The sequence below is a fragment of the Rissa tridactyla genome, chromosome 9, assembly GCF_028500815.1.
Source record: "Rissa tridactyla isolate bRisTri1 chromosome 9, bRisTri1.patW.cur.20221130, whole genome shotgun sequence".
NCBI classification, from domain to species: Eukaryota; Metazoa; Chordata; class Aves; order Charadriiformes; family Laridae; genus Rissa; species Rissa tridactyla.
Window position 1 is genome coordinate 25,485,639 of NC_071474.1, and position 8,751 is coordinate 25,494,389.

Genomic DNA, 8,751 nt, shown 5'->3' on the forward strand with positions numbered 1-8,751 from the left:
ACGGTGGTTTCTGTAGGTGCTTTGCCACGCTCTAGAGGTGTCTGTATAGGTGGATCCCATTTAACCCACTTTGATTAACATGCTTCTGCTGTCACCTCCCTCCATCCCCGGTATGCCCGTAATGGTACTCCTGTGGCATGCGAGTGCCTGAGTTTTGGAGCAGTTCAGGCCATCTGGATATCACTGTTGGTACTCTATCCAAACAAAACACCAAAACGTATGCAAATATTTGTATCATGGCCTGCAGCCCCTGCTTTCTGTCACCACAGTAAACACCCTGACGCATCCTACAGCACAGTGTCCTCAGCCTTTTGGTTGTGTCCCAGTTATTCCCCCAGCCTGGGCTTTGTTCCTGGGGAGGGACTTGGTGAGCAGGCCATGGCACAGAAAGACCCCTTGTGGTTCCCTGGGGTCCAACATAGGTGACGCTTTGCCCCGGGATGGTTTTTGAGACCTGCCTCCACAGGTGGCTGGTGCAGACCCAGGTGCTCCTCTCCCTGCTGGGGACAGTGGTGATGCCCAGCCGGCCCTTGGCTCACTGCATGCCCCTGGCACATGCCAATAGGGAGGGCTACAGCTTCCTTCCCCACAGGGCTCCCTGAAACATTAAGGAGAGGGGGCCGTTGTGAGGAGCTCTCTGCAACCTGCTCCTATTTTCTCAACTCCAGAAGGACGGCAGGGGTGGGGGGGGTAGTTTGCCCCAGCTGATGCCAGGGCAAGAGGTCAGCATCTCCCACCTCCCTCCAAGGTTCTACTGCGTCTCCAGCCTGGGGAAGGAAAACACAGCCTGGTAGCATGCCCGGCCCAGCATGCTGCAGGGTGGAGGAGGATGAGGGTCAGAGTCAGACCACAGTGGGTCAGATAAGGTGGGGATGCGAGCCTCCTGCTCCAAGCAGGGGACCATTCCCACAGACATCTGCCCTTCTCATTACAAAAGCCACTCGGAGGAACAGTACCTTGTCCCTTCAAAGGTCCCATTGCCTGGAAAGCCACTCCACACCAGCCCTTTCCACGCAAAAGTCCCCACTTCCCTCTGCTTTGGGGGATAAGGGAAAAGAGAGAAGGTGAGCAGCAACCGATGTCCTTTTCCAACGTTACCTCTCGCCCTGGTTAGCTGGGAGGGGCAGAAAAACTGCAACCAGATCTCTCAGAGAAGCAGCAAGCACCGGGCGAAGCAAGGCCTCTCCCCTACTTATTTGGTAGATATTTATCACATAGCACAGACACCTGCACCAGCACTGCCTTTGAAGCTGATTTGTTTAGGAAACAAAAATGAGAGAAAATAACCAAGTCACCCTAGGTGTCTGAGCACGAAAAGGAAGCTCAATAGTCAATTAGCTTCCCTCTGATGCCTGAAGTGGATGGTGACTTGGGGGCGGAGGGGAGATAAGACAGCTGATTAGCTGACTTTCATTCATTTGCAAGTCCGGCTGGTTGAGCAGGATTTCTGGCTGCTGACATCAGAGCCTCCCTGAGCAGACAAGGCAAAGCCAACACACAAAGTTTTCAGGAAACGCCAAAGAGACAGTCATTAGTGGCATATTAATAAAGTGTCACCCTTCCCTGTCATCTCAGGCTTTCGAACAGGGCCTGGGCACCCTGCTCTGCCCTCTGCCCCTAAGGGATTTCCCAGGTGTACTTTACTAATCTGGGCTGTCCTGGGGGAGCAGACCTGGGTCCTTTCCTATTTATTTGTCCCATTGCACCAATTTCTCTTGATCTGGCAGGAGCAGACATGATATTTGTGCTGCATTGATGGGTGCTCCTTTGGGTACCAGAGCTGGATGCCCGTGATCCCACGGGAAGCCCATGGTGTGGAAGTAACCTGCTAACTGCAGAGAGATGTGTATGGAACAGGAGACTTTACTGGGGCCACGTGCTGGGCAACAATGCCCCTCTTCTGATACTGGGAGCCCTAAAGCAGAGCGTAGAATATTGTCAGACCTCCGAGAGTGGCTGCCAGAGGTTACAGGCTGCTGGGTCCTACTTGTTAGAAAACACAGATTCAGATAAAACAAGGAAAACAGATTTTCTTGAAGTATCAGAGACTGGTTATTGCCTGGGAGTGAGGGTCGAAGGTGTCTGCAAGAACCCTCTCTGCAAAGGGGAACGTGAGACCCACTCCTGATACTGGTTAACTCTTGGGTAACGCAGCCATGCACTCACCCACTGCGCTCACTTTAAAAAAATTTAAATTTCAGGAGATGGATCTGTAGGCGGCTCCTGGCATGTGTACACTTCAAGGGCCCCATCCATCCCTCTGCTCCCCTCTTACTCTTTGGCTGCATTTTGCAGCTCAATAAAAGCCTCTTCTGGTCTCTCCAGGTGCTGCTTAGTGCCTGGATGAGGGCTGTGGGTGAGCGGAGAAGCAGGAAGAGCAGCAGAACTCTCACACAGGAGCCCGAGGTTGGCGGGAGGCTGCAGACCAGGGGCAGAAGGTCGCTGCGCTCTGGGAAGTTCTTGGAGCCGTTACAGCCTTGCAGCCAGCTGTCCCCCAGTTTGTCAAACAGCTGAAGGGACACCCAACTCTGCTCACCCAACAAGCCACGGTCCCAGCACGTGGGCTGGGCCTTGGGATATGCATGTGTGCCTTGGAGCACTCCTGCACGCCCATGAGAACCCCCCCGAGCACCCCTGCATGCCCGTGAGCAACCCTGCAACTCCTGAGCACCCCTGCACACCCGTGAGAACACCTGCATCCCCCCTCCCTGAGCACCCCTGCACGCCCAGCCTTGGGGCTGCCATAGCTGCCTCTTGCATGGGGTGGGGGGGCCAGGCCTCCACAGGGGGTGCCGGGCACGTATGAGGAGATCTTGGGCATGCATGGAGGCGGGGTGGCCTGGGCATGCAGAGGGAGCCCTTGGGCACGCACGGCGGGTGGCCGGGCGCGCAGGGGGTGCACGGTGCCGCCCGTGCCGGAGGCGCCAGGCCGGGAAGGGAGAAGGTGGCTCCAAGAGGGCCCGTTGGCGGGGAACTCCTGCCCCCCAGTGCCGGCTGCCGGCAGCGCCGCGCTCCGGGGCCAGCCAGGCCCGGCCCGGCGCGGGGTCGACACTGGGGCGGCAGCAGGGTCCGCAGCCAAACGTATATTTAAACATCGGTTTAAACATAAAAAAAAAAAATCACGCCCAACCCCAACAACAAAAAAAAAAAACCAAACACCTCCCCAAAATACCGAAAAGCCCGAAAGGAAACCCAAACAACCCCTTCCCCACCCCGTTAACAACATCAAATAACCCAAACCAACCACAGAAGCGTCCCAACCAGGTGCGTGACAGGGACAAAGTCCCCATGGGTGCCACCGGATCTGTGCCCCGTGCCGGCCGTGCCCGCTGGCCTTATGGCTGGTGACGGCGGCGCCCCCAGGCCTGTCCTGCCATTCTCTGGTTTTAGTCACCTCACAGTGATATGCCAAGTTTGCACTCAAATTTTATGCTGCCTCTCGTCATGTAAACCTGACTTTTCGGAGGGGTGTGTGGGGTGGGGGCTGGGTGCTCCCCTTCCTCTCCGGAGTAACTTTTGGACCTTCTGGCCGCTTTCAGCTGACTCTGTTAAAGGTCCGAAGGGGCTCGTCCCTGGATCTGCTCCTGTGCGGCTGCGAAGTCGGGAGCGGGATGAGCCCTACGGATGTGTCCCCAGCAAGGGAAGTCAGCACACCCACCGCCAAGGGGCTGCCAGGGCCCCCAGCACCAGCCCCAGGGAATCAAGGCTTCACTTGTCTCAGTGCTCACAGCCTTTTTCTTTGGCATGGAAAGCATGACACCTGCCTCCCTGTCCAACCTCCCCGCGAAGAAAATAAAATCTAACAGGAGCCCAGGCTTCCCTGAGGAGCCAGTTGCCCCTCCGGCATCAATAACGGCAGACAGAGGTGTCCACGTTGGAGCTGGCAGCAGCCTTGCCTCAGAGTATCTGTGAACGAGGTGCAAGTAACGCTGGGGCCTGCCATGGATCTCGCAGTGTTTGACGTTTTCCCAGAGCTCCACATCCTGGAGACAGACAGCTACAGTTATCCTAGAAAGCAAAGATTTTATTTTCCTTATTATTAAGGGAGAGCAGGAACTGACCTGGTTACACTAGAAAGGCAAAGAAACCAGGAAAAAGCTAAAATTAAAAAATCAATACGATGCCACCCATCTGTATCTGTGTTGCATCAATCCTGATCAGTCAGTTTGGATACCGCGCTTCCAATTTTATCTGGATTTAGCCTTAAAAGTTGAGGCTTTTTTTTTCTTTTTTTTTTTTTTTTCTCCTCACAAAGTAGGTTTTACCCATGCTACTTGGGATTCAAAACAGGACCACAAAATAAAATCTACAATTTTAGCTTACACACAACAGCGGGCTGCCTTAATTGTCTTTATCACTCACTCAGTGGCATCTTGTAACAGTTAGGCAGTATAATAAAAGCATTAATTGAGAACCAATTCCTGTAGAGGCCGCACACAACTCATTTATAACAGCGGCAGGGGCTGTAGTAGCAGGATCTGCTAACAAGTCCGTCACTGTGGCATGAGCTGTGCATGCTGAAAAAAACGCTTCTTTTGCAAGCTTATTCCGCTTATCTGACCTAGCGAGGAATGAAAGTGGAAATACGACAATAAGCCAGGAAATAAACGTAGAAGGACAATATAAGCAGAAGCACATTTATAAAATCACTCAGAAAACTCTTCTTCACTCTGTTATTTAAATATGTCTCTGTTATTTAAATAACATGCCTGTCCAGACCATTTGGAAAGACGCTTCAGTCCCATCCCAGGGGAAGCTTCTCCCTGCGCTGCGGTGCTCACAGGGAGGTCAGCGCAGGCGGGAGGGGATGGGGAGTCCCCGGGAGGGTGACCGGGGGGGACCCACAGCAGAGACCAGCTGACCCCGGCCCCTGCGTGGGCTGGCCCACGGGGCTGGGTCTGTGCTGGCCCCGCGGCTGCTTCCCAGCTGGCCGGGCTGTGAACGCCGAACTCCTCCTGCTCTGAACCAGCCACCATCGCACGCCCTTCTGGGCTGCCCACCTGGACCTGTAGTCCCGCGAAAGGTCTGCTCTGCACCAGCTGCAAAGCTCTCAACCGCTTCCTCTTCCTAGCTGCTTAAAAAAAATATATTAAAAAATTACATTTCCCAATCCCAGGCACAGGGTGTTACATTTCCTCAAGAGGAAGTGGAGTTGTACAACAGCTGAATCAGCTCCGGGTTGTGTAAACGACACCTCTGTCACCCAGGGAGAGACATCCATGCTAATCCCACAGTTACAAACAACCACAAATCTGCATGGACCACCCTGTTGTTATGGTAAATTCGCAGCTCTGGAAGTCTTTGCGCAGAGAAAATAAACACCACAAACACCACGTGCATTAAGAAGATGCTATACATCTTCCCCACTTACATATAAAATAAAAGGTTGCAGGTAGAAATAAGACCATTTAAAGACCAGTATGATGAAGCTGGCCCCTAGCAAGTTGAAAATCTCTTACTACTTATGGTGCATCTTCTATGAGCGCCACAGAGCCCTGAATTCTGACCGTTGTTCTTTAAACTTCCCATTTTTGTTCTACTTCAAGAACACAGCAACAGGGCAAAAACCTCCATTCCATGCACTTTCAAATATTCTTTTTAAACTTTTTTTTTTTTTAATTACGGTTGGCGATGTGCAAGAATACATGGCGTATGAAGAAAACAAGCCAGCGAACCCTTTTGGGGCGACATGGCAGCGCCTTCGAGAGCAGCCGGCGTGGGGCGAGCCGCATGCCGGGGCACTGCCGGGCCCTGCCTCCTGCCGGGCACCTGGACTGTGCTTGGTCGAGTAACGAGGACGGAAGACCAGAAGGAAATGGCCTGGCTTGGCAGGCAGTTGAGAACGAAGCCTGTTTTGTACATGCTGTAATTTGTGGTGGCTGGCTCGGCGAGCGCTGATGCCTTCATTTGCTCCGGACATGCCTTTCCTCTGCCCTCCAGCCCTCACCCCGCAGGGCCAGGGCGCTGAACGCTGCTCCCAGCGTGACCGAGGGCCTGATGCCAACAGGCTAAACGGAGTCCTGATTGACAGGGGACAAAACAGCAGGGAAAAGAGCCTTTGGATACCCTACGAGCTCAAGGAAGATAAAGTGCAGGCTCATGACCCGAGGAAAGGGCCGAACGATCCCGCTGCAGTGACGCTTGGTGCAGTCGCTGCTTCTTTTGGTTTAGTCTTTCCAGAAAGGATTATCTCTAAGCAGAGCAAACGAATTTTAACAAGCAAATAAACTTATATCCAGACAAACAGGCTTGAGAACATTCAGATAAAGTGGATGTCTTCAGGTGGGTAGGGCCTTATTAATCCTGGAGCACTTAACGACCTGAACCCCAATGCAACCTGAACCACGGGCAGCTCTCTTTGAGGCCTGTAGCAAACAGAAGTCTTTAAAAACTGAAGGACCAACATCAAGTTTGTCTTCAGAAAGGAAGCATCCAAGAAATTATTGGTCCATTTGTCCAACTTTTACCCCTAGAGTAATTCTGAAAGAAAGTAAACAATTTTTTTTATTCCCTTCTTCGCGTTGTTTACCAGCCATCAAGAACAGTTTGTGTCAAAGCGATCCAGTTTCCCTTTTTGATAGGCCTCATGTATGAGGCAACATCCTTCTAATCATCGTGAGGAAACACGACAGTTAATCACTGAGATGGATACGCAGCTGAAAAAAAAACCTCTTAAAGGAGCACTTGACCACCCAGCAGGACAGTGAACGCTGCTGTTCTGCAGGAATCTGTCAGGTTAGCAGCTTTATGTAGCACCTTGAACAACTTGATCGTGTCAAAGAAGGCATTCCATGGATTATATCAAAGGAGGAATAGTTAGAAAGATGTCCAAGGACACAATTAGAGCATATTAAAAAAAAAAAATTGCAGCTGTTTTCCAAACGGCACAGCAACACAAGCGACAAAAATGCAACTCAATAAAATTGTTAAAAGCATTCCTCTCAGGCAGGAGAAATCAGTTTTGCAGTAAGGAGTGACTGACGGGGCAGCAGCATTGCTAAAAAGCTCAGAAATCATAGAAAGCCACTGACAGAGGCCCAGCCATAAAATGACCCGTTGCCACAGAAAGCAGCAGTGGCTCGTTCTGGAGGAGCGTGGGGAAAGAGGGCTGAGGGACAAATAAGGTAATTGTTCTGCTGGCTTGGGGATGATGCAGTCTGGCTGAGAGAGCAACACAGCCCTCGATAAGACCAACAAGAACGATGAATGATTTAGAAAACATAATTTAGGAGGTGAGGTTGAAAGACTTGGGCTTTTTTTTTTTTTTTCCAAAGCAGAAAAGAGCAGAGACAGAACTGATAGCGGCGAGATCAGGGCGCAGACCAGATGGTAAACCACCACAGTCTGTGACGAGGGGAGGAAGGAGGAGAAGGCAACTTAATTTGCAGCCAAACCAATTTATGTCAGTTACTGGGGGAGTGTTCTAATTAAGCAGAATCCAGCAGTGGGTCAGAACATTTGGGAGACTCTTTCACAAGAGTTTTTTCAGCAGTTGGACAAACCTCCACCAAGTGCACTCTGTCCTGGTGCTGCTCAGCAGAGCACGGGGCCCGCCATGCCCTTCCAACTCCTCCAGCCCTGCCTAAAGACTAATAAACGGATGATCAATACCATTTTACATACGTCCCAGAAACAAAAAAAAAAAAATAATCATGTTACACACCTAATAAAAATGGCCCGGTGTTTCCAAGGCTGCGGGATTTTTGCTGCAATCCAAGCTCAAACACAGCCCTGAAGACCCGCATACAGAAAGGCAGATTCCCTCCTCTCTGACTGGGATCTTGTCAGCTTTTCTGCCTTTTATTCCTCCTAGGAAAACAAGTCGCAAAGTCTTGTATGCAAAAAAAGTGCTATGAAAATCAGCTGTGGGAAAATGTCGACTAATGGCTCTGCCTTAGTACCTGCCGATCTGGTGAGGGTTATCCACAGCTGAACGTTCTCCCGGAACACGATAGGATGTGAAGTTAAAACTGAACAGCCAGACCCTGAGTAACTTCCCCCGTAGCTGACTTTGACATTTGAAGGATGGAACAGTTTCACACTTTTTAGAGTACCTAGCTGGCATTTCTGAAGTTTCTACACTGACGTTTTGTGTGAAGAGAGGAAACTAGTGACGCTAAGAGGCTTTGAAGTGCAGGAGGGAGAAAGGCTCCAAGAGGCAGAACAGACAGACATGAGCTAATTTTAGTGCTCTCACCACCATCATTAAAAAATCAGTGGATTCTGTTTCAACTTGCTACGTTAAAACAGGTTCAGGAGAAGTGGCAATGACATAGCTAAGTGCTTTAAAAACGCCCCATTTCTGGTGTTTCAGACTTTACAGAATTACACTGTACATGTGCAGCGAGTTCTGAGACAGCAGTTACTGATCGCACGGGAACTAACCAATCTCTCGTTAGATCACTAGGAAAGGATGCCCGTTGCACACACCAATTTGTTCCAAGCATGAAGCACATGTTCAGTTGTTTGGGGTTGGGTTTTTTTTAGCACAGACGATGTAGGGCCAGCTGTACTTTTAAAGCAAGACATTAGTTTAACTCCTGGTTCAAGCTGCTCCTAACTTTTGATCTAGCTAAGTAAATTTTGTCCAGGTGCCAAAAAGCGACAGCGTCTGCGCTTAACCAAACCTCCTTCTCGCTAAACTCTCAATCTTGTCGTGCTCTTTGCCAAGTCCATTTTAGCAGTTTGAGCCAAATTAAATAGTGGAAGATTTCAATGTAATAAGCTAAGAGTATGATTACTGGAAGTACT